The sequence below is a fragment of the Mus caroli genome, unplaced genomic scaffold (assembly GCF_978045245.1).
Source record: "Mus caroli unplaced genomic scaffold, Mus_caroli_1 scaffold_1, whole genome shotgun sequence".
In the NCBI taxonomy this organism is placed as follows: Eukaryota; Metazoa; Chordata; class Mammalia; order Rodentia; family Muridae; genus Mus; species Mus caroli.
Genome location: NW_028227256.1, coordinates 164237437 through 164265369, shown reverse-complemented (window position 1 = coordinate 164265369; position 27933 = coordinate 164237437). Strand labels below are relative to the sequence as shown.

The window sequence follows — 27933 nt, the reverse complement described above, 5'->3', positions numbered from 1 at the left end:
ATGGAAGTAAAACAGATTGCAATCATTGGTGCTGGTGTCAGTGGACTGGGAGCCATTAAGAGCTGCTTGGAGGAAGGACTTGAACCTACTTGATTTGAAAAGAGCAATGACATTGGAGGTCTGTGGAGATACAAGGTAATTTTACAGATTATATTCTCATAAAGTATGATGATACCTAGGCCTGAAAGGGAGAGAGATGCTTGCTCAAAGGAATTGGAAGCTGTAAATTGTAAATAATTTATTCTTTACAGAGTAGCATTATCTTCTCTCAGGACTAACTCAGCACTTCTCTCAAGTGCCTGATTACATGAAGAATCTTACTGCATTGTCTATTACCATTCTTATCCCTGAGGCAGGACACTTAGGAAAGCAACCTAAGAAAGCAAAGATTTATCTTGGCTCTTGGTTTTCTGTGTTTTGATGCATCACGCAGGGACTGCATGACTGACCTGAACAGCTGTGATTGGAGCATCCAGAAAGCCAAGGGAATGACTTCACTGCTGAGCTTTCTCCTCCATGCTTTTCTTCTAGACCCACCCATATCAAACAGCCCCACCCACAGGAAGACTTATGGTTAAGGTTGGTTGTCTTCTATGTAGTTTAATGTTAATATTGGTGCCCAAGATCTGATTGCCTCAGGTACAAGAGAATCCTCATATACACCAAGTGATGCTCTGTCACCTCCTGCCATAATTTAAAACTATTTGTTGAATAAAGATGTGGACAACCATAGCTGAGCAGCAGGGGTTGGTGAGGTTTCAGTTCCTGAGCTTGTGGTCTGAGGAGGACCAGGAAGGGAAGAAGAGAAATTGGAGTAAGGAGATGACGCCATGGGGTAAGTGAATAGTGATAGCATGGCCATGAGAGCAGGCCAACTGGAGTTAAGAATGTCCCAGTCAGAACATAGCAAATTATATCTCAGTTTTATTGATTGGGAAGTAGACAAAATAGCTTAGAGGGTTGATACTTGGCCAGCTCTAGTGCTTTAAAGGTGTATCATAAATATAAAAGTCATATGTCTTTTATCTGGGAACTAAATTATCTAAGGTGGGATAGAAACCACCCATTAAATATTTAACCACAAAAATGTATCTACCATATGTCTTCCCCCTAGTCAAAACCTCTCTGGATATGCCTTCACCAATAAAACCAGATAAAACCAATCCAATGAAGATGACAAGGTCATATCCTCCTTTTCAATTTTCTCATCCCGAATCCCTTTCTGTTAGCTTTTGTTTTATTTCCTGTATTGTATTAGGGTATTTAATATCTTATTTTTAGAATGTCTGAATTAATGGTGTTTTGAGTCTGTCACCATAAAAATTCTAAGAGCATCCTCATAAAAGAGTCTAATTTTTTCATTCAATGTTGTAACAGTATAGAATCGAACAGTGACACGCATTTTCCATAAAATAAAAACTCAGCCTCACGGTTCTCATCATCACTAAACCCAGTGTGCATTTTTCCTAAAATTCTGGAAGCCAAGGGTTGGTGTGCTTCCTTTAGGAGACACCTGAGAACGGAAGGCCTGGGATATACAAATCTTTAACCACCAATACATCCAAGGAGATGACAGCCTATAGCGACTACCCCATCCCTGATGATTTCCCCAACTACCTGCACAACTCAAAAATGATGGAGTATCTCAAGATGTATGCCAGGCACTTCGGGCTCATGAAACACATCCAGTTCCAGGTGAGGAGCAAATCCCCGCCTACCACCTGCACATGGGACAAGGCAAAGTCCACACACAGAGCCAGGAAGGCACTTCAACCTGCATTTAAACACCTCCCCCACCTCTTAGGATTCTCCAAGATATGTTTGTCTTTTCTACCCACCATATAAGCACTGTCCCAGCTGGAACCCAAATTCTAATCTTTGGTTCATTTTGTAAAGTAAAAATACATAGGGCCTAGAAAAATAAAACAAATGTATTTTGTGCTCTAATGAGCTGTGACATTTGGGACGTGAACGTTATAGGAACTTTATGTGCACATGACTCCTACTCACCTAGAAACCCCATGCAGAGCTACTTAAGCATAGAATTCTACAGGGGAAAGGCATAAAATGTGCTAGAGCTCAGACTTTGTTCTTTGTTTCCTAGACAAATGTGTGCAGTATAAAGAAGCGCCCTGACTTTTCATCCTCTGGTCAATGGGATATGGTAGTAGAGACCAAGGAGAAGCAGAAAACCTACATATTTGATGGGATAATGGTATGCAGTGGTCACTACACTGAGAAGTACTTTCCTTTACAAGACTTTGAAGGTATCTCTCTAATGTGTGTGTGAGAAAAAGCTTAGGATGCTACATATCTTAATGCCTCTCCTGTCATAGGCACTGGAAAACAGTGTTTATACAGAGGAGACACAGGAGGGGGCAACTAAGTTCGTAGAACAGTTAGGGGAGATCTGGCAACAGAGGTAAAGACAGAACTGAAAACCAGAGATCCTCAGAAAAGCAAGGTCTGAGACAGACTTTCATTGATGAGGAAGCAGTGGGGAAAAGCCAGTAGATAAGCAATCCTGGAGAGAGCTCAGGAATTGGCTCACACTTAGAGTGCCTAGGTTGGGAGAAGCATGTAAGAGTTAAGGGAAGAGCTTCTCTCTCTCTGTCTCTCTCTCTCTCTCTCTGTGTGTGTGTGTGTGTGTGTGTGTGTGTGTGTGTGTGTGCGTGTGTTTGTGTGTGTGTGTACATTCAGTAGAAGCAATCAACCCTGCAGAAGTGTGGAGCGATAATTGATAGGAGAAGATGGTTGAATCAGAAGCATCAGGAATAAAGACTTTAAACAGTCCATTTCAGAGATAAAGACTGAATCAAACAATGGAAGTAGGATTTGTGGAGATATTTTAGGAGTCTTTGAAACACCACCTGAATGACAAATTACGCATCATGGAATTTTATAATGTATGGCAATTATAACTTTTGAAGTTTAACTTTTCCGGAGTGACTTGAAACTACTACTATCCCATGCTTCTGATTTAGAGAGTAGTGAGTGGCCACTGGCCAGATGTTGCTGATGAGCAGCTGATATGTGAAGGACACAAAAGTTTGATGTTTCCTTTGTAAAATATTCACCACATTTAGAAAACACAGTAGGAGCACATGAAGAATCTCACCAATAACTTTACATTAACTATGTAGTAGCTTCTCAGGTTATCCTGGGTTCAAGTAAAATACAGACTTAAAATTACTACCCTTATCGGTGCTTGTGGGCTCCTGGGCTTTAAAACTGCATGTGTGGCTGGCATTAAGTTGGTTCTGAATATCACCAATACCTTGATAAGGAACTTTACAAACATGTGGGTTTCCAAAGCATTATAAAAAGTGAAGAAACTGTCTCATGTCTCTGCGTAGAATATTAGAAAATTACAGTTTCACTCTAAAGTGAAAAAGTAAAGTTAGCACACCGAGTAAATCTTAAAATGACATATTTTTATCAACTAATAAAAAAAACAAAAAAAACAAAATCCAAAAAACAACTCTGCTCTGATTTTGGTGTTGGCCATATAGTCACTGCTATTGAATGCTGGAGGGCAATAGTCTGTAATAGTGGCATAAAGTCCAAGTGCAGAAAGGGAGTAAAATAACATGAACTTCAAGCTTAGGAACGAAATCCATCGAGCAGTGTCTTCCACTTCTGCTGAGACTTGAGGGCTTGATTCTTCCTTCACAGGAATCAGCAAGTTCCAAGGCAGCTGTCTCCACACCTGGGAGTACAAACACCCGGACAACTTTGTGGGGAAGAGAGTGGCAGTGATTGGCCTTGGGAATTCAGGAGCAGATGTGGCATGCGAGATCAGCAGGGTCGCTGACCAGGTTTGGTGTCATATCCTGATTTTGCTCTTGGGTGTAAGCTTGCTACCTGCAGAGACTGTGAGTTGAGACTTCCTCTGGCTTTAGCAGGCATGTTCCCATTAGGATTGCAAGGACATGTTTCTCTGCTGACTAAATATGAGTAAGAGAACACAGAATTCCAAAGTAACAATGTTCCCAGCCCAACATGCACTGGAGTAGGGGAAGTAGCAAGCCAAGAAGAGTCAGAAACCTTAAAATTAATTACAGGTAGTTAAATGAGAAATCTCAAAATGAAATGAATATTACGGAAGATACTGGTTTCATACTGGAAATGAAGTTTAAAGAGCAATCAACATACACAAACCTGTGTATTTAAAATATACCATTGGTCTGTGTGAAGGAAAGATTCAATAGTTTCCCAAAGATTGTAAACAAATAAAAAGGGAAGGAGGAGCAACCCTTTCTCTACAGGGACTGTGGCTGATGCTTGAAGGGCATGGAAGAGCAGACATCCAAGTCAAAATTAACTTAATTCCTACTTCATAGAAGAGACACAAGATTTCCAATACTGAGCACTTAATGGAAATTAAATTATTCATGCCATGATTCTGAGATACATGAGTCACTGATCTGTGACAATGACATCACAGTATTGATTGTAACATCAATAAATAGCTTTATTTCAAAGGTCTCTGCTAGATAACACAAAATAGACCAGAATGTTTACCAAAATATATTTTTCCTTTTGTTTTTGTTGTCGTTGTTGTTTTGCACTGCAAAATTTTTGTTAAGGTTTTTCCAGTTGTAAACATGAGTAAATTCCACTGTGGATTTCTGTACTTGATTTTTCGTTTGATCCCAAATATGTTATTCACGTGCTTCTCCATCTCTTGAAAACTTCAACTGAAAGAGCTCAAATGGAATCTGAATACTAGCTTCTAACACGCAATGTAACAACCTATTGTGTTGTCGTGGGTTTTCCCTATATTTTGGCACCTTGCTCACTCCAGAAATCTAGTATAGCTGGAGCAAACATCACAAAGATATTAGGTCCCTGACAAATATTAAGTTAATTGAAATAGCTTCCAGTAAGGGGATCTTTTACATTATTGTTATAAGTCTTTATATATTTTATTCTTTTTAAAAATTGTTTTATTTATTTAAATTCCAAATGCCACCCCCTTCCATCCTCCCTCCAAAAAGTCTCCACCCCATCTCTCTCCCTTTTTCCTCTGAGAGGATACTCCCCCAGTCCCACCCCCACACCCATCTTCCCCCATCACCACCCCTACTCCCCCCCGCACCCCTACCTATCCCCAACACACACACACAGACACACACACACACACACACACATCTCCCTTCTGGGGCACCAAGTCTCTACAGGGTCAGATGCATCCTTTCCCAGTGAAGCTCAGTTTAAAGGCGGGAAAAAGAAGATGGCTAGGGGAACAAACCTATAGGGAAGTTAATTCCATTTCACTAAAAACATAAAAACAAGAAGAAAAACAAAAACAACCAAATAACAACAAAACCCTCTGAGGATCTGATTAGCAGCTAAACACTCAACAGGCAACCCCTCCTCTCTTGAAGGTTTTCCTCAGCACAAGACAAGGGGCATAAATATGGAATCGAGTTTGGGACCATGGGGATCCCATGGACACCACAGTCTTCACTTGTTATAATAGAGCTGTACAAAACTTCTGCTCCAGATACATAATCAACAGACAGATGGAGAAGAAGTTAAATGGAAGGTTTAATCATGCCAATTATGGGCTGCTGCCTCCACACAGGTAAAGTTGGGAATTTGAAGCAGACAATACTTTTGAGTGACTGGACTAGTTAAGTCAATTAATCTGTAAGCTATAGGTACATAAAAGGGAGGGACAGTGCCATTAATTTCTCATGGCAGTTGTTTTCATGGGGAATATCCAAATTATTTTCTTCCTACTGAAGGTTCTTTGTGATCCCACTGATGTAATGGCCCTCAGCCTTCCTAATGCTGTGACAGTTCCTCATGGTATGGTGGGTGACTCCCAACCAAAAAATTACTGCCATTGCTACTTTATAACTGTAATTTTGCTACTGTTATGAATCTCAATGCAAATATCTAGTATGCAGGATATCTGATATGTGACCCCTTGAAAGGGAGGTCATAACCCACAGATTGAGAACCACTGCACTGAGGCATAAGAGTTGTGCAGATGGGGAAGTGGAGGCATTAAAACCTTGACTTCTCTCAAGCACTCGGGTGCCTTGCCAGTGGAGTCTCCGGACACCCGCAACGACCCGCACAGGACTCCCCACAGGATCCTAAGACCTCTGGTGAGTGGAACACAGCGTCTGCTCCAATCCAATCGTGCGGAACCTGAGACTGCATTAACTAGGGAAGCAGGCAACCCGGCCTCTGCTGGGGCACAAGTCCCTTCCGGTCCACTGGAGTATCAGGGTGCCTTGCCAGAGGAGTCTCCAGACACCCGCAAGGACCCGCACAGGACTCCCCATGGGATCCTAAGACCTCTGGTGAGTGGAACACAACTTCTGCGAGGAGGCAGGTTCGAACATCAGATATCTGGGCACCTTCCCTGCAAGAATAGAGCTTGCCTGCAGAGAATACTCTGACCACTGAAACTAAGGAGAGAGCCAGCCTCCCAGGTCTGCTGATAGAGGCTAAGAGAGTCTCCTGAGGAACAAGCTCTAATCAGAGACAACTATAACAGCTAGCTTCAGAGACTACCAGATGGTGAAAGGCAAACGTAAGAATCCTACTAACAGAAATCAAAACCACTCACCATCATCAGAACGCAGCACTCCCACCCCACCTAGTCCTGGGCACCCCAACACAGCCGAAAATCTAGACCCAGATTTAAAAGCATATCTCATGATGATGGTAGAGGACATCAAGAAGGACTTTCATAACTCACTTAAAGAAATACAGGAGAGCACTGCTAAAGACTTACAGGTCGTTAAAGAAAATCAGGAAAACACAACCAAACTGGTAGAAGTCCTTAAAGAAAAAAAGGAAAACACAACCAAACTGGTAGAAGTCCTTAAAGTAAAACAGGAAAACACAACCAAACAGGTGATGGAAATGAACAAAACCATACTAGACCTAAAAAGGGAAGTAGACACTATAAAGAAAACCCAAAGTGAGGCAACGCTGGAGATAGAAACCCTAGGAATGAAATCTGGAAACATAGATGCAAGCATCAGAAACAGAATACAAGAGATGGAAGAGAGAATCTCAGGTGCAAAAGATTCCATAGAGAACATCGGCACAACAATCAAAGAAAATACAAAATGCAAAAGGATCCTAACTCAAAACATCCAGGAAATCCAGGACACAATGAGAAGACCAAACCTACGGATAATAGGAGTTGATGAGAATGAAGATTTTCAACTTAAAGGGCCAGCAAATATCTTCAACAAAATAATAGAAGAAAACTTCCCAATCCTAAAGAAAGAGATGCCCATGATCATACAAGAAGCCCACAGAACTCCAAATAGACTGGACCAGAAAAGAAATTCCTCCCGACACATAATAATCAGAACAACAAATGCACTAAATAAAGATAGAATATTAAAAGCAGTAAGGGAGAAAGGTCAAGTAACATATAAAGGCAGGCCTATCAGAATTACACCAGACTTTTCACCAGAGACTATGAAAGCCAGAAGAGCCTGTACAGATGTTATACAGACACTAAGAGAACACAAATGCCAGCCCAGGTTACTATACCTGGCCAAACTCTCAATTACCATAATGGAGAAACCAAAGTATTCCACGACAAAACCAAATTCACACATTATCTTTCCACGAATCCAGCCCTTCAACGGATAATAACAAAAAAAAAAAAATACAAGGACAGAAATCACGCCCTAGAAAAAGCAAGAAAGTAATCCATCAACAAACCTAAAAGAAGACTGCCACAAGAACAGAATGCCAACTCTAACAAAAAAAATAAAAGGAAGCAACAATTACTTTTCCTTAATATCTCTTAATATCAATGGACTCAATTCCACAATAAAAAGACATAGACTAACAGACTGGCTACACAAACAGGACCCACATTCTGCTGCTTACAGGAAACCCATCTCAGGGAAAAAGACAGACACTACCTCAGAGTGAAAGGCTGGAAAACAATTTTACAAGCAAATGGTCTGAAGAAACAAGCTGGAGTAGCCATTCTGATATCAAATAAAATCAACTTCCAACCCAAAGCTATCAAAAAAGACAAGAAGGGGCACTTCATACAGATCAAAGGTAAAATCCTCCAAGAGAAACTCACAATTCTGAATATCTATGCCCCAAATGCAAGGGCAGCCACATTCATGAAAGACACGTTAGTAAAGCTCAGAGCACACATTGCACCTCATACAATAATAGTGGGAGACTTCAACACACCACTTTCATCAATGGTCAGATCCTGGAAACAGAAACTAAACAGGGACACAGTGAAACTAACAGAAGTTATGAAACAAATGGACTTAACAGATATCTACAGAACATTTTATCCTAAAACAAAAGGATATACTTTCTTCTCAGCACCTCACGAGATCTTCTGCAAAATTGACCATATAATTGGTCACAAAACAGGCCTCAACAGATACAAAAATATTGAAATTGTCCCATGCATCCTATCAGACCACCATGGCCTAAGGCTGATCTTCAATAACAACATAAATAATAGAAAGCCAACATTCACGTGGAAACTGAACAACACTCTTCTCAATGATACCTTGGTCAAGGAAGGAATAAAGAAAGAAATTAAAGACTTTTTACAGTTTAATGAAAATGAAGCCACAACTTACCCAAACCTATGGGACACAATGAAAGCATTTCTAAGAGGGAAACCATAGCTCTGAGTGCCTCCAAAAAGAAACTAGAGAGAGCCCACACTAGCAGCTTGACAACACACCTAAAAGCTCTACAAAAAAAGGAAGAAAATTCACCAAAGAGGAGTAGAGGGCAGGAAATAATCAAACTCAGGGGTGAAATCAACCAAGTGGAAACAAGAAGAACTATTCAAAGAATTAACCGAACAAGGAGCTGGTTCTTTGAGAAAATCAACAAGATAGATAAACCCTTAGCTAGACTCAAGAGATGGCACAGAGACAAGATCCTAATTAACAAAATGAGAAATGAAAAGGGAAACATAACAACAGTTCCTGAAGAAATCCAAAACACCATCAGATCCTTCTATAAAAGGCTATACTCAACAAAACTTGAAAACCTGGACGAAATGGACAAATTTCTGGACAGATACCAGATACAAAAATTAAATCAGGATCAAGATAAAGAGCTAAACAGTCCCATATCCCCTAAAGAAATAGAAGCAGTCATTAATAGTCTCCCAACCAAAAAAAGGCCAGGACCAGATGGGTTTAGTGCAGAGTTCTACGAGACCTTCAAAGAAGATCTATTTCTAGTTCTGCACAAACTATTCCACAAAATAGAAGTAGAAGGAACTCTACCCAACTCATTCTATAAAGCCACAATTACTCTGATACCTAAACCACAAAAAGACCCAACAAAGATAGAAAACTTCAGACCAATATCCCTTATGAATATTGATGCAAAAATACTCAATAAAATTCTTGCTAACTGAATCCAAGAACACACTAAAGCAATCATCCATCCTGAGCAAGTAGGGATGCAGGGATGGTTTAATATACGGAAATCCATCAACGTAATCCATTATATAAACAAACTGAAAGACAAAAACCACATGATCATCTCATTAGATGCAGAAAAAGCATTCGACAAGATCCAACACCCATTCATGATAAGAACTTGGAAGGTCAGGAATTCAAGGCCCATACCTAAACATGATAAAAGCAATCTACAGCAAACCAGTAGCCAACATCAAAATAAATGGTGAGAACCTGGAAGCAATCCCACTAAAATCAGGGACTAGACAAGGCTGTCCACTCTCCCCATACCTATTCAACATTGTACTTGAAGTCCTAGCCAGAGCAATTCGACAACAAAAGTAGATCAAGGGGATACAAATTGGAAAAGATGAAGTCAAAATATCACTTTTTGCAGATGATATGGTAGTATATATAAGTGAGCCTAAAAATTCCACCAGAGAACTCCTAAACCTGATAAACACCCTCAGTGAAGTAGCTGGATATAAAATTAACTCAAACAAGTCAATGGCCTTTCTCTACACAAAGAATAAACAGGCTGAGAAAGAAATTAGGGAAACAACACCCTTCTCAATAGTCAAAATAATATAAAATATCTTGGCGTGACTCTAAGGAAGTGAAAGATCTGTATAATAAGAACTTCAAGTCTCTGAAGAAAGAAATTAAGGAAGATCTCAGAAGATGGAAAGATCTCCCATGCTCATGGATTGGCAGGATCAACATTGTAAAAATGGCTATCTTGCCAAAAGCAATCTACAGATTCAATGCAATCCCCATCAAAATACCAACTCAATTCTTCAACGAATTAAAAAGGGCAATCTCCACCTTCATCTGGAATAACAAAAAACCTAGGATAGCAAAAACTCTTCTCAAGGAGGAAAGAACCTCTGGTGGAATCACCATGCCTGACCTAAAACTTTACTACAGAGCAATTGTGATAAAAACTGCATGGTGCTGGTATAGTGACAGACAAGTAGACCAATGGAATAGAATTGAAGACCCAGAAATGAACCCACACACCTATGGTCACTTGATCTTCAACAAGGAAGCTAAAACCATCCAGTGGAAGAAAAACAGCATTTTCAACAAATGGTGCTGGCACAACTGGTTGTTATCATGTAGAAGAATGTGAATCAATCCATTCCTATCTCCTTGTACTAAGGTCAAATCTAAGTGGATCAAGGAACTTCACATAAAACCAGAGACACTGAAACTTATAGAGGAGAAATTGGGGACAGGTTAGAGTGAGGACCACAGAGGCAGACAGCTTCTGGGACAGGCGGGAGCCACAGAGCCGCTGAGGCAGCACCCTTTTGGGGCCACAGACATCCGGCACCCTCCCAGTCGGAGGACAGTGACCTGCCCTGCAGGGAGCGCCATCTTGGCTCCGGGACTCTGCCGAGCTTAGTCTCTACAGGTCAGAGTGGGGACCACGGGGGCAGACGGCTTCTGGGACAGGCAGGAGCCACAGAGCCGCTGAGGCAGCACCCTTTTGGGGCCGCAGACTTCCGGCACCCTCCCAGCCTGAGGACAGAGACCTGCCCTGCAGAGAGTGCCATCTTGGCTCCGGGACTCCGCTGAACTTAGTCTACAGGTTAGAGTGAGGACCACAGAGGCAGACAGCTTCTGGGACAGGCGGGAGCCACAGAGCCGCTGAGGCAGCACCCTTTTGGGGCCGCAGACATCTGGCACCCTCCCAGTCGGAGGACAGTGACCTGCCCTGCAGGGAACGCCATCTTGGCTCCGGGACTCCGCCGAGCTTAGTCTCTACAGGTCAGAGTGGGGACCACGGGGGCAGACGGCTTCTGGGACAGGCAGGAGCCACAGAGCCGCTGAGGCAGCACCCTTTTGGGGCCGCAGACTTCCGGCACCCTCCCAGCCTGAGGACAGAGACCTGCCCTGCAGAGAGCGCCATCTTGGCTCAGGGACTCCGCCGAACTTAGTCTACAGGTTAGAGTGAGGACCACAGAGGCAGACAGCTTCTGGGACAGGCGGGAGCCACAGAGCCGCTGAGGCAGCACCCTTTTGGGGCCGCAGACATCCGGCACCCTCCCAGTCGGAGGACAGTGACCTGCCCTGCAGGGAGCGCCATCTTGGCTCCGGGACTCTGACGAGCTTAGTCTCTACAGGTCAGAGTGGGGACCACGGGGGCAGACGGCTTCTGGGACAGGCAGGAGCCACAGAGCCGCTGAGGCAGCACCCTTTTGGGGCCGCAGACTTCCGGCACCCTCCCAGCCTGAGGACAGAGACCTGCCCTGCAGAGAGCACCATCTTGGCTCAGGGACTCCGCCGAACTTAGTCTACAGGTTAGAGTGAGGACCACAGAGGCAGACAGCTTCTGGGACAGGCGGGAGCCACAGAGCCGCTGAGGCAGCACCCTTTTGGGGCCGCAGACATCCGGCACCCTCCCAGTCGGAGGACAGTGACCTGCCCTGCAGGGAGCGCCATCTTGGCTCCGGGACTCCACCGAGCTTAGTCTCTACAGGTCAGAGTGGGGACCACGGGGGCAGACGGCTTCTGGGACAGGCAGGAGCCACAGAGCCGCTGAGGCAGCACCCTTTTGGGGCCGCAGACTTCCGGCACCCTCCCAGCCTGAGGACAGAGACCTGCCCTGCAGAGAGCGCCATCTTGGCTCAGGGACTCCGCCGAACTTAGTCTACAGGTTAGAGTGAGGACCACAGAGGCAGACAGCTTCTGGGACAGGCGGGAGCCACAGAGCCGCTGAGGCAGCACCCTTTTGGGGCCGCAGACATCCGGCACCCTCCCAGTCGGAGGACAGTGACCTGCCCTGCAGGGAGCGCCATCTTGGCTCCGGGACTCTGCCGAGCTTAGTCTCTACAGGTCAGAGTGGGGACCACGGGGGCAGACGGCTTCTGGGACAGGCAGGAGCCACAGAGCCGCTGAGGCAGCACCCTTTTGGGGCCGCAGACTTCCGGCACCCTCCCAGCCTGAGGACAGAGACCTGCCCTGCAGAGAGCGCCATCTTGGCTCAGGGACTCCGCCGAACTTAGTCTACAGGTTAGAGTGAGGACCACAGAGGCAGACAGCTTCTGGGACAGGCGGGAGCCACAGAGCCGCTGAGGCAGCACCCTTTTGGGGCCGCAGACATCCGGCACCCTCCCAGTCGGAGGACAGTGACCTGCCCTGCAGGGAGCGCCATCTTGGCTCCGGGACTCTGCCGAGCTTAGTCTCTACAGGTCAGAGTGGGGACCACGGGGGCAGACGGCTTCTGGGACAGGCAGGAGCCACAGAGCCGCTGAGGCAGCACCCTTTTGGGGCCGCAGACTTCCGGCACCCTCCCAGCCTGAGGACAGAGACCTGCCCTGCAGAGAGTGCCATCTTGGCTCCGGGACTCCGCTGAACTTAGTCTACAGGTTAGAGTGAGGACCACAGAGGCAGACAGCTTCTGGGACAGGCGGGAGCCACAGAGCCGCTGAGGCAGCACCCTTTTGGGGCCGCAGACATCCGGCACCCTCCCAGTCGGAGGACAGTGACCTGCCCTGCAGGGAACGCCATCTTGGCTCCGGGACTCCGCCGAGCTTAGTCTCTACAGGTCAGAGTGGGGACCACGGGGGCAGACGGCTTCTGGGACAGGCGGGAGCCACAGAGCTGCTGAGGCAGCACCCTTTAGGGGCCGCAGACATCCGGCACCCTCCCAGTCGGAGGACAGTGACCTGCCCTGCAGGGAGCGCCATCTTGGCTCCGGAACTCCGCCGAACTTAGTCTGTACAGGTCAGAGTGAGGACCACAGAGGCAGACAGCTTCTGGGACAGGCGGGAGCCACAGAACCGCTGAGGCAGCACCCTTTTGGGGCTGCAGACATCCGACACCCTCCCAGCCGGAGAACAGTGACCTGCCCTGCAGGGAGCGCCATCTTGGCTCCGGGACTCCGCCGAACTTAGTCTGTACAGGTCTGCTGACAGAGGATACTCAGAATCCCCAGAAGAACAACCTCTGAACAGAGACAACTATAACAACTCCAGAGATTACCAGATGGCGAGAGGTAAAGGTAAGAATCTTACTAACAGAAACCAAGACCACTCACCATCATCAGGACCCAGCACTCCCACTTCGCCCAGTCCACGGCACCCCAACACACCTGAAAACCTAGACCTGGATTTAAAAGCATATCTCATGATGATGGTAGAGGACATCAAGAAGGACTTTAAAGAACTACAGGAGAACATGGCTAAAGAGTTACAAGTCCTTAAAGAAAAACAGGAAAACACAACCAAACTGGTAGAAGTCCTTAAAGAGAAACAGGAAAACACATCCAATCAGATGATGGAAATGAACAAAACAATACTAGACCTAAAAAGGGAAGTAGACACAATAAAGAAAACCCAAAATGAGGCAACACTGGAGATAGAAACCCTAGGAAAGAAATCTGGAACCATAGATGCAAGCATCAGCAACAGAATACAAGAGATGGAAGAGAGAATCTCAGGTGCAGAAGATTCCATAGAGAACATGGGCACAACAATCAAGGAAAATGGAAAATGCAAAAAGATCCTAACTCAAAACATCCAGGAAATACAGGACACAATGAGAAGACCAAACCTACGGATAATAGGAGTGGATGAGAATGAAGATTTTCAACTCAAAGGACCAGCAAACATCTTCAACAAAATTATAGAAGAAAACATCCCAAATCTAAAGAAAGAGATGCCCATGAACATACAAGAAGCCTACAGAACTCCAAATAGGCTGGACCAGAAAAGAAATACCTCCCGACACATAATAATCAGAACAACAAATGCACTAAATAAAGATAGAATACTAAAAGCAGTAAGAGAAAAAGGCCAAGTAACATATAAAGGCAAGCCTATCAGAATTACACCAGATTTTTCACCAGAGACAATGAAAGCTAGAAGATCCTGGACAGATGTTATACAGACACTAAAAGAACACAAATTCCAGCCCAAGCTACTATACCCAGCCAAACTCTCAATTAACATAGATGGAGAAACCAAAGTATTCCACGACAAAGCCAAATTCACACATTATCTCTCCACGAATCCAGCCCTTCAAAGGATAATAACAGAAAAAAACCAATACAAGGACAGGAACCACGCCCTAGAAACAACAAGAAGGTAATCCCTCAACAAACCTAAAAGAAGACAGCCACAAGAACAGAATGCCAACTTTAACAACAAAAATAACAGGAAACAACAATTACTTTTCCTTAATATCTCTTAATATCAATGGACTCAACTCCCCGATAAAAAGACATAGACTAACAAACTGGCTACACAAACAAGACCCAACATTTTGCTGCTTACAAGAAACTCATCTCAGAGAAAAAGATAGACACTACCTCAGAATGAAAGGCTGGAAAACAATTTTCCAAGCAAATGGTCTGAAGAAACAAGCTGGAGTAGCCATTCTAATATCAGATAAGATTGACTTCCAACCCAAAGTCATCAAAAAAGACAGGGAGGGGCACTTCATACTCATCAAAGGTAAAATCCTCCAAGAGGAACTATCAATCCTGAATATCTATGCTCCAAATACAAAGGCAGCCTCATTCATTAAAGAAACTTTAGTAAATCTCAAAGCACACATTGCACCTCATACAATAATAGTGGGAGACTTCAACACACCACTTTCACCAATGGACAGATCATGGAAACAGAAACTAAACAGGGACACAGTGAAACTAACAGAAGTTATGGATCAAATAGATCTGGCAGATATCTACAGAACATTTTACCCTAAAACAAAAGGATACACCTTCTTCTCAGCACCTCATGGTACCTTCTCCAAAATTGACCACGTAATTGGGCACAAAACAGGACTCAACAGATACAAAAACATTGAAATTGTCCCATGCATCCTATCAGATCACCATGGACTAAGGCTGATCTTCAATAACAAAATAAATAATAGAAAGCCAACCTTCACGTGGAAACTGAACAACACTCTTCTCAATGATACCTTGGTCAAGGAAGGAATAAAGAAAGAAATTAAGGACTTTTTAGAGTTCAATGAAAATGAAGCCACAACATACCCAAACTTATGGGACGCAATGAAAGCATTTCTAAGAGGAAAACTCATAGCTCTGAGTGCCTACAAAAGGAAACTAGAAAGAGCACACATTAGCAGCTTGACAACACACCTAAAAGCACTAGAACAAAAGGAAGCAAATTCACCCAAGAGGAGTAGACGGCAGGAAATAATCAAACTCAGGGGTGAAATCAACCAAGTGGAAACAAGAAAAACTATTCAAAGAATCAACCAATCAAGGAGCTGGTTCTTTGAGAAAATCAACAAGATAGATAAACCCTTAGCCAGACTCACTAGAGGGCACAGGGAAAGCATCCTAATTAACAAAATCAGAAATGAAAAAGGAGACATAAAAACAGATCCTGAAGACATCCAAAACACCATCAGATCCTTCTACCAAAGGCTATACTCAACAAAACTGGAGAACCTGGATGAAATGGAGAAGTTCCTAGACAGGTACCAGGTACCAAAGTTGAATCAAGATCAGGTTAATGATCTAAACAGCCCTATATCCCCCAAAGAAATAGAAGCAGTCATTAATAGTCTCCCAACCAAAAAAAGCCCAGGACCAGATGGGTTTAGTGCAGAGTTCTATCAGACCTTCAAAGAAGATCTAATCCCAGTTCTTCACAAACTATTCCACAAAATAGAAACAGAAGGTACTCTACCCAACTCATTCTATGAAGCCACAATTACTCTGATACCTAAACCACAAAAAGACCCAACAAAGATAGAAAACTTCAGACCAATATCCCTTATGAATATTGATGCAAAAATCCTCAATAAAGTTCTTGCTAACCGAATCCAAGAACACATCAAAACAATCATCCATCCTGACCAAGTAGGTTTCATCCCAGGGATGCAGGGATGGTTCAATATACGGAAATCCATCAACGTAATCCAGTATATAAACAAACTCAAAGACAAAAACCACATGGTCATCTCGTTAGATGCGGAAAAAGCATTTGACAAGATCCAACACCCATTCATGATAAAAGTCTTGGAAAGATCAGGAATTCAAGGCCCATATCTAAACATGATAAAAGCAATCTACAGCAAACCAGTAGCCAACATCAAAGTAAATGGTCAGAAGCTTGAAGCAATCCCTCTAAAATCAGGGACTAGACAAGGCTGTCCACTTTCTCCATACCTATTCAACATTGTACTTGAAGTCCTAGCCAGAGCAATTCGACAACAAAAGGAGATCAAAGGGATACAAATTGGAAAAGATGAAGTCAAAATATCACTTTTTGCAGATGATATGATAGTATATATAAGTGACCCCAAAAATTCCACCAGAGAACTCCTAAGCCTGATAAACAGCTTCGGTGAAGTAGCTGGATATAAAATTAACTCAAACAAATCAATGGCCTTTCTCTACACAAAGAATAAACAGGCTGAGAAAGAAATTAGGGAAACAACACCCTTCTCAATAGTCACAAATAATATAAAATATCTTGGCGTGACTCTAACTAAGGAAGTGAAAGATCTGTATAATAAAAACTTCAAGTCTCTGAAGAAAGAAATTATAGAAGATCTCAGAAGATGGAAAGATCTCCCATGCTCATGGATTGGCAGGATCAACATTGTAAAAATGGCTATCTTGCCAAAAGCAATCTACAGATTCAATGCAATCCCCATCAAAATTCCAAATGAATTCTTCAACGAATTAGAAAGTGCAATCTGCAAATTCATCTGGAATAACAAAAAACCTAGGATAGCAAAAACTCTTCTCAAGGATAAAAGAACCTCTGGTGGAATCACCATGCCGGACCTAAAGCTCTACTACAGAGCAATTGTGATAAAAACTGCATGGTACTGGTATAGTGACAGACAAATAGACCAATGGAATAGAATTGAAGACCCAGAAATGAACCCACACACCTACGGTCACTTGATCTTTGACAAGGGAGCTAAAAACATCCAGTGGAAGAAAGACAGCATTTTCAACAAATGGTGCTGGCACAACTGGTTGTTAACATGTAGAAGAATGCGAATCGATCCATTCCTATCTCCTTGTACTAAGGTCAAGTCTAAGTGGATCAAGGAACTTCACATAAAACCAGAGACACTGAAACTTATAGAGGAGAAAGTGGGGAAAAGCCTTGAAGATATGGGCACAGGGGAAAAATTCCTGAATAGAACAGTAATGGCTTGTGCTGTAAGATCGAGAATTGACAAGTGGGACCTCATGAAACTACAAAGCTTCTGCAAGGCTAAAGACACCATCAATAAGACAAAAAAACCACCAACAGATTGGGAAAGGATCTTCACCTATCCTAAATCAGATAAGGGACTAATATCCAATATATATAAAGAACTCAAGAAGGTGGACTCCAGAAAGTCAAATAACCCCATTAAAAAATGGGGCTCAGAACTGAACAAAGAATTCTCGCCTGAGGAATACCGAATGGCAGAGAAACACCTGAAAAAATGTTCAACATCCTTAATCATCAGGGAAATGCAAATCAAAACAACCCTGAGATTCCACCTCACACCAGTCAGAATGGCTAAGATCAAAAATTCAGGTGACAGCAGTTGCTGGCGAGGATGTGGAGAAAGAGGAACACTCCTCCATTGTTGGTGGGATTGCAAGCTTGTACAACCACTCTGGAAATCAGTCTGGCGGTTCCTCAGAAAATTGGACATAGTACTACCGGAGGATCCAGCAATACCTCTCCTGGGCATATATCCAGAAGATGTCCCAACCGGTAAAAAGGACACATGTTCCACTATGTTCATAGCAGCCCTATTTATAATAGCCAGAAGCTGGAAAGAACCCAGATGTCCCTCAACAGAGGAATGGATACAGAAATTATGGTACATTTACACAATGGAGTACTACTCAGCTATTGAAAAGAATGAATTTATGAAATTCCTAGCCAAATGGATGGACCTGGAGGGCATCATCTTGAGTGAAGTAACACAATCACAAAAGAACTCACACAATATGTATTCACTGATAAGTGGATATTAGCCCAAAACTTAGGATACCCAAGATTTAAGATACAATTTGCTAAACGCATGAAACTCAAGAAGAATGAAGACCAAAGTGTGGACACTGTGCACCTTCTCAGAATTGGGAACAAAACACCCAGGGAAGGAGTTACAGAGACAAAGTTCGTAGCTGTGATGAAAGGATGGACCATTTAGAGACTGCCGTATCCAGGGATCCATCCCATAATCAACTTCTAAACGCTGACACCACTGCATACACTAGCAAGATTTTGCTGAAAGGACCCAAATAGAGCTGTCTCTTGTGAGACGATGCCGGGGCCTAGCAAACACAGGAGTGGATGTTCACAGTCAGCTATTGGATGTATCACAGGGCTCCCAATGGAGAAGCTAGAGTAAGTACCCAAGGAGCTAAAGGGATCTGCAACCCTATTGTTGGAACAACATGATGTACAAACTAGAACCCCGGAGCTCTTGTCTCTAGCTGCATATGTATCGAAAGATGGCCTAGTCAGCCATCAATGGAAAGAGAGGCCCATTGGACTTGCAAACTTTATATGCCCCAATATAGGGGAATGCCAGGGCCAAAAGAATGGGAATGGGTGGGTAGGGAAGTGGGGGGCGCTATGGGGGACTTTTGGGATAGTATTGGAAATGTAATTGAGGAAAATATGTAATAAAAAAAAAAAAAAGAAATTGGGGAAAAGCCTCGAAGATATGGGCAGAGGGGACAAATTCCTGAATAGAACAGCAATGGCTTGTGCTGTAAGATTGAGAATTGACAAATGGGACCTCATGAAACTGAAAAGCTTCTGCAAGGCAAAAGACACCATCAATAAGACAAAAAGACCACCAACAGACTGGGAAAGGGTCTTTACCTATCCTAAATCAGATAGGGGACTAATATCCAATATATATAAAGAACTCAAGAAGGTGCACTCCATAAAATCAAATAACCCCAATAAAATGGGGCTCAGAACTGAACAAAAAATTCTCACCTGAGGAATACCGAATGGCAGGGAAGCACCTGAAAAACTGTTCAACATCCTTAATCATCAGGGAAATGCAAATCAAATCAACCCTGAGATTCCACCTCACACCAGTCAGAATGGCTAAGATCAAAAATTCAGGTGACAGCAGATGCTGGCGAGGATGTGGAGAAAGAGGAACACTCCTCCATTGTTGGTGGGATTCCAAGTTTGTACAAACTCACTGGATATCAGTCTGGCGGTTCCTTAGAAAATTGGTCATAGTACTACCGGAGGATCCAGCAATACCTCTCCTGGGCATATATCCAGAAGATGTCCCAACCGGTAAGAAGGACACATGCTCCACTATGTTCATAGCAGCCCTATTTATAATAGCCAGAAGCTGGAAAGAACCCAGATGCCCCTCAACAGAGGAATGGATACAGAAAATGTGGTACATTTACACAATGGAGTACTACTCAGCTATTAAAAAGAATGAATTTATGAAATTCATAGCCAAATGGATGGACCTGGAGGGCATCATCCTGAGTGAGGTAACACAATCACAAAGGAACTCACACAGTATGTACTCACTGATAAGTGGATATTAGCCCAAAACTTAGGATACCCAAGATATAAGATACAGTTTGCTAAACACATGAAACTCAAGAAGAATGAAGACTGAAGTGTGGACACTATGCCCCTCCTTAGAATTGGGAACAGAACACCCATGGAAGGAGTTACAGAGGCAAAGTTTGGAGCTGTGACAAAAGGATGGACCATCTAGAGACTGCCATATCCAGAGATCCATCCCATGATCAGCATCCAAACACTGACACCATTGCATTCACTAGCAAGATTTTGCTGAAAGGACCCAGATATAGCTGTCTCTTATGAGACTATGCCGGGGCTTGGCAAACACAGAAGTGGATGCTCACAGTCAGCTAGTGAATGGATCTCAGGGCCCCCAATGGAGGAGCTGGAGAAAGTACCCAAGGAGCTGAAGGGATCCACAACCCTATGGGTGGAACAACATTATGAACTAACCAGTACCCCGGAGCTCTTGACTCTAGCTGCATATGTATCAAAAGATGGCCTAGTCGGCCATCACTCGAAAGAGAGGTCCATTGGACATGCAAACTTTATGTGCCCCAGTACAGGGGAACGCCAGGGCCAAAAAATGGGAATGGGTGGGTAGGGAAGTAGGGGGGATGGTATGGGAAACTTTTGGGATAGCATTGGAAATGTAATTGAGGAAAGATGTAATAAAAAAAACCAAACTTTGACTTCTTTGAAATTATACAAGGTCACTATGCCAAACTCTCCTGCTTTCCTACTATACTCTGTGAACTACTGCGTGTTCACTCTCTGAATTAAAACATCTGATTGTGTGCCTACCTTCTAATGCACCATCAGCCAAGACAATACATTATCCATATACAACAACTTCAAGTCCTTCAACCTCATCATCTGCACTGACTTTGTGTCCTACCCTTTTGCATGACTCCCAGCCTCAGCCAAGCTAGCCCTTACCACTGATAATTGCAATGGCTATAGACATCTTTCCAATACTCATTCTGTACTTGAGATTCCTTAGCTTGTTTGTTTTCACCTCACCCAACACCAGCCAGGCCTCAGAAGCCTACCTAGTCCTCTCATCCCATGTCTGCCTTCTCTGTTTCTTATGACTTTGTGGGCACTTTTCCTCTGCTGCTTCTGCTTCTGTTTCTGCATCTGTGTCTGCATCTTCTCTTTCTCCTCATCTTCCTTCTCTTCCTCAAGCTCCTTCTCCATTCTCCTCTCTCCCTTCCCCCTCTACCATCTTTTCCCTCCTCCACCATCTCTTCTTTCATCTTCATGAGACAGGTAAGACTTGGTATCACCCATGTATCTGCTCTTGGTCCCATTTCCTTTTAATAATAAGTAGCTCACCATATTAAATTTTCAAATCCTATGGATGGAGAGATGGCTCAGTGGGTAAGGATACCTGCTCCCAACCCTCATGACCAGAATTTGATCCCTAGAATCTACAATGATGGAAAGAGAGAACTGTCTTCCACAAGTTACTCTCTGACATCCACAAATGCACAATGGCACAAATAAATAAATAAATAAATAAATAAATAAATAAATAAATAAATATTGTTTAATTCCAGGAAAATATTCAAAAAAGTTAGAATTAATGAAAACAGAAAATCAATATTAATAGATATCTGGAAGTATGCATACATAGTTTTGTATTGAGCCAAGGTCATATGTATAACTTCGGTTCCTTTTTAGGAAGAAATTATTCAGACTCTATGAGATATGTTTAATAGTATTATATTTGTACTAATATACTGACAGGACAATGTGACTCCCTGCTACTAATTCATAACTCAAACCTAGTCACAAACATTCTCATTCAAAATTCATTCTGAAATGTTGCAGATATACATCTTAGGGCTTTAAAAATATTAGCAACTGGGGATAGCAGGATAGTTCAGCAAGTAAAAACACTTGCCACCAATCCTGAAACTGTAGCCCAGGTGGTAGTAGGAGAGAATCATTTCCACAAGTTGTCTTCTAACCTCCACATTTTCACAATCACACACGCACACACACACACATACACACACACACACACACCACTAAACAAATAAATGTAATAATTCAATACTTGAAAAATATTAATGACTAATTATTGGTGACTGATTTCTTTTTTAAATTTATTTTTATTTATATTTATTAGATATTTTCTTCATATACATTTCAAATGCTATCCTGTAAGTTCCCTATACCCTCCCAACGCCCTGCTCCCTTACCTACCCACTCCTACTTCTTGGCCCTGGCATTCCCCTGTAATGCTGCATATAAAGTTTACAAGACCAAGGGGCCTCTCTTCCTAGTGATGGCCAACTAGGCCATCTTCTGCTTCATATGCAGATACAGATGCATGCTCTTCGGGTACTGGTTAGTTCATATTATTGTTCCACCTATAGGGTTGCAGACCCCTTCAGCTCCCTGGGTGCTTTCTCTAGCTTCTCCATTAGGGGCCCTGTGTTCCATCTTATAGATGACTGTGAGCATCCACTTCTGTATTTGCAAGGCACTGGCATAGCCTTGTAGGAGACAGATATAACAGGGTCCCTTCAGCAAAATCTTTCTGGCATATGCAATAGTGTCTATCTGGGTTTGGTGGCTGATTATGGGATGAATCCCTGGGTGGGGTAGTCTCTGGATAGTCCATCCTTTCGTCTTAGCTCCAAACTTTGTCTCTGTGACTCCTTTTCATGGGTATTTTGTTCCCTATTCTAAGGAGGATGAAGTTTCCACCCATTGGTCTTCCCTCTTCTTGATTTACTTGTGTTTTGCAAATTGTATCTGGGGTGTTCTATGTTTCTGGGCTAATATCCACTTATCAGTGAGAATGATTTCTACATAGTATCAAGAGTAGATAGATACAGCAAAAATGAACATACATTTAATCCAGTCACTTGGAATAGAAAGTTATATAGACCTGAGTCATGTTAAAGAGTAGTTAAAGTGAGTTCCAGGCCATCCAGGGCTACATAGTGAGATCCTGACTCAATAAATGACTAACATACTTTATTCCTTGAAAAAATATCATTATCTAAAGGTATTTAGTATGTATTAACAAATCTTATCTGGTGTTATAACATTCTTCCAGTTCTACAATTAGAAAAGTGAAATAAAATGTTCCATGGCTTGTCCATTGTTTCTCTATGGGTAGGAGACTGAAAAAGTATCACAGTTTAGTTCCTAATTAGACAACCAGTTCTTTATTAATGATCTATATTGCCTATTGAGGATGCTGGGAAAGAGAATAAAAATTGTTGATGCTATACAGCATTTTCCATAGTTTTGCAGTTTTGCCTATGCTAATAATTTTTATTAAGAAGTTGTATACTCATCGCTTGATGCACAGAATTCTTGAGCAGCGAACAGTTTTGAGTGATGACCTGCCAAATTGCATCATTATTGGAAAAGTGAAGATAAAACCAAATGTTAAAGAGTTCACCTCAACATCGGCCATCTTTGAGGATGGAACCAAGGAGAACATAGACATTGTCATCTTTGCCACAGGCTATAAATTGTCATTCCCTTTCTTGAGTGATGCCTCAGGAGTCCTAGACAACCAGTACTCCATGTTTAAATATGTCTTCCCTCCTGAGCTAGAGAAGCCAACTCTGGCTTTCATTGGCATCCTCCAGCCAGCTGGAGCCATCCTCCCCACAAGTGAGCTCCAGAGCCGATGGGTTGTGCACATGTTCAAAGGTATGGAATTGTCTTGCCATGAATACAGTATTTCCAAATTCTCTGTGATTTAAAAGTAACACAGAGGTCTACTATTCTGTTGAGCACTCTCATTCTAATACATTGTCTAACTATTGATGTGGAAATTCCCTAAGTGAGATTTGAATATGTATCCATGGTGAAGTGGAAAGAGTGGCTCCTGCAACTTTTCTTGTGCCATTTATTTTCTGAAGTTTCAGGTGAACCCATTTGATGCTTATTCAAAGCTCTACAGAACAGCTCTATGTTTCTGTTTTCTGGATTCATTTCTCTTTGTCCTGATAAATATGTTTTCTTTGCTGACTTCCATCAAATGGATGTAATAATGACCATATGAGAAAGTAGTTACACAATTTCTTACAATGTTTATTGGGTCTTCTCTTCATATCAAATTGCCTTTTGACAAAGCAAATTTAGCCAAAGAACTATTTTAGTGTAATATACACATACAGAAGCACATACATCATGCATTGAACAATTTTCACAAATCAAATACACATACAACTATTCAACTACAAAGTAGATTAAAAACAAATGAAATAACTGTAATTCAGAAATGCACTCTTCATGCATTTCCAGCCTCACCTTTCTCCAGTGTCACCAAAGAAAACAATGCTCATTTCTGATACTTTCAGACAACTTTCACCTTTTTTCTTTGTGCAAGTGGAACCATAGATTATATGAATAATGGGGGCAGGACAGTTCAAGCAGATAGTGGAGAGATGTGGGGGAGGAAACAAGTGGGTAGAGAAAGGCCTGGCCAAAATCAAGTGTGCACAAAGAAGATAAATGGTAACCTCTTGTCTCACAACACAAGTAAAAATAGAGAAGGGGGCGGGGGGTACAACACAGTAATCTGAAGGAACTGAAGGAGGACTGCTGGGGGATAGCCACTGCATGATGTCTGGCTTCTTCCTCTTTATACAATATCATCAAGTGAATCCTTATTTTACAGTCATTTTCTTCATTTAAAACATACCACTCCATATTCTTCTCCATTCAGTCTATGCATATGGATATATATGTGTACATATATTCATACAATGTATTTTATATTAATGGCCACTTTGGATTATTATGAACACTGATGCATGGACAAGAACACACATGTGTCTCATTGAGTATGTTCCTTTTATTTGGTATATTTGTAGAAGAATAGTTGATGTTTCATAATGTATGTATAGATGTACAGTAGTAATTTAAAGTGCTACATGGACTTTCAGTTCTTCAGTTCTATTCCTTTCATGCTTTACACATTTGTGTTTGAAACTGAAAAAAAAAAAAAAAAAAAACCTCAAAGGCATTCATAGTATTTAGGGACGTTGAGTGTACATTTAAACTAAGAAAAGTTTAAACACTTTTTATCTTAAAGGAAAGCTAGGTCACCTAAGTGACATCCTGGGCATGATGGTGTAGAAATTTTCTTCCTCTGGAACTCTTTAAACATGAGGTTTTGATTATTAATTTTATAGAGGTCTGACAATTTCATTTTATTTCAAAACCATTATTTTTGTTTATGTGTGTACCTTGGTCCTTGTGTCAACCGTCAACCTTTCAATGTTTATATATTTTTTTCTCAGGACTAAAAATGTTGCCCTCAAGGAGAGCCATGATAGCCGACATGAACAGAACGATTCAAATAATTGCCAAAGAGTAAGTAGCCTAATTTTCTGTTAAAGTAAATGAAACATGTTCAGAGTGGGATATTTGATTTTGCTTTTTATATAGTTTGCAGCTAAATGAGCCCTAATATGATAATTTTAGTTCAGTGACATCATTTTTCACATGGATCTGATTGTGGAACCTAAATCTGACATTATGAGTTAAATAACCACTGAACACAAAGTCTACATGATGAGTAGAAGGTAAACTCACTGTGGAAATAAGAATAGAGTTTTTTAAAAACCTAAACCTATACCTCTCAGATATACCATTTCTCAGCATTTACCCAAAAGACTCCAGGCCAACACATCACAGAGTCAAACTGCACATTAGCATGTATTACAATCCCTAGTCACAGTAGCTAGGTTAGGGACACAATGTAGGTGTCCACAGAAATAGAGTTAAAATGTGTATTGTGTTCACAATGGAGTTTTTAGTTCTAAACAAGTATAAGGTATACCACTTGCAAGAGTATAGATATAAATGAAAAGGATGGTTGTATTGTATTTTTCCCTCATTTGTTGTCCCAGACAGTACAGATACATACAATCATATGTGTTGGTGACATGGAAATAGGAACAAAACAATCTGTGTAACTAAAGGGAACGATGGTGTGAGAGAGGAAGTGTAGGGAGATCAGGGGTGGTAAGCTCAAAATAGATCATATACTTGCATGAACGTTCCCTTAGGTAACCCTGGGTAATGTTTTAAAATTTTAAAAACAGAACAAAGAAGGGTGCATCATACCCAGAAAATAGCATCCTGCAGCCCTTCTCTTTCTCTTCTGGATGATCTGGTTTATCTTTTGGTCCTCCTTGGTATTTTCTAATCCTTATAGAGTGTGATACAAATACCCTGCTTAGGGTTGAGCACTTAACCACTGCCTGTTCTCAGACCCACGAGTCATGAACTCACCACCACCCATTACAAAGAGAAACTGTGGATCAAGGCTGAGAGTAGCAATATTTGTGTAAGAGGATAAAAACAAATATCTAGAAAGCAATTTGGAGTCACACAAGCTTAACTACACAATAGTAAAAACTCTCCTATGGCCTTGAAACTCTTCACTCATGGAGTTATGGCTGGGTGTCTAGGATGAGGCATACATTTCCTCCTGTGGAGCAGGCCTCAAATCCAATCAGAGGGTGATGGTTGCTCACATATAACTTTTGCTGCTGCGGTAACAGTGACCAAGGCTTGCCTGGTAGTTTGGAATTGCCTTTCACTAAGGTTCATTTCTGGGTAAGGTCAATGAGGCCCACTCCTCCCCTGCATCCATGAATTTGGTGATAAGAACTTTACCACTGCCTTGCATAGCCTTATTCCATTGATTTCTCACTCACTTGGCTACTTTCATTCACTTTTTATTATGTTTATCTTAAATGATACAAATTTATCTCCTCTCAACTTTGTGAAAAGTTTTTTTTTGCTTGTTTTTTTTATTTTGTTTTTATTTTCCTTAATCAAGGCACTGTCTATTTGCGTTTCTTTTATCCAGGGATAATTTAACAAGATGGTTTCTTGTTTGCCTTTTTTTTTTCTTTTTTTCTTTTTTTGAGATGGGGCTTCATTTCATAGCCTCAGCTAGCTTTGAACTCAATTCATAGCCCAGGCTGACCTTGAACTTATTTTGATTCTCTTTCCTTGGCCTCCTGAGTACTGGGACTATAAGTAGGTGTCTTGAAGAGGGGCCTTTTATTCTCAAGTATTTAAAATTTACAAAAATAGTAACATGATTACCTACCAATATCCAAAAGGAATATTGAATACAGAATTAGTATCTAGAAGATAGTTTATGTAAATTGGAATCATGAAGTAAGCAATAGAATTTCATACACTACGACTTATATATACTGCTTGGTAGTTTAATTCATTCACATGATGGAACTGGATTCTGAATCTCTAAGGGAAATCCAGATATAAGATGTCATTCCTTTTCATATATTCCTGTCACTCTTCTGAGAATGTGGGAACTTTAAAACCCTCAGAGATTCACAACATGTGTTAAGAGACCATATTGTGCCTAAGGGAGTTGAAGAAAATGTATTAAATTAAGATTTGAAACAGCAAAGAAGCAAATAAAAGCAAATTGTACTGGAAACCCAGGGATTACAGGACTGAAGTCTGATGTTTGTTGTGTTTCCATCCCCACTCCAGCTCTAAGAAAAGTCTCCAAGACCATCGCCGAGTAACATTCATCTACTGCATGGACGAAATTGCTTCTGAGATAGGTGTCAAACCCAACCTGCTCTCTCTCCTCCTCTGGGATACAAAACTGGCTAAGGAAGTGTTCTGTGGTCCTTGCACCTCCTACCAGTACCATCTACAGGGGCCAGGGAAATGGGATGGGGCTCGGGCAGCCGTCCTCACTCAGAGAGAAAGGATTCTCAAACCCCTGAGAACCCGTGTGGTCAAACAATCTCACCTCTCTCATCTGTCCTGGGTCAAAAGTGCTTGTGTTGTCATTTTTTTTCTTTATTTCCGTATTAGTTATCATGCATATCACAAGTCACTAACCTCATATTCACATAGATATTTCTGCAACTAGAGAGTAAACTATTGTTAATGAAACCATATATCTTAAGATCAGTTAAGTATAA

At 41.9% G+C, this 27933-nt stretch overlaps 1 pseudogene; it reads left to right on the top strand.

The window, feature by feature from the left end:
* LOC147006187 (flavin-containing monooxygenase 5-like) lies at positions 1 to 27849 on the top strand (annotated as a pseudogene).
* The last annotated feature ends 84 nt before the right edge of the window (positions 27850 to 27933 follow it).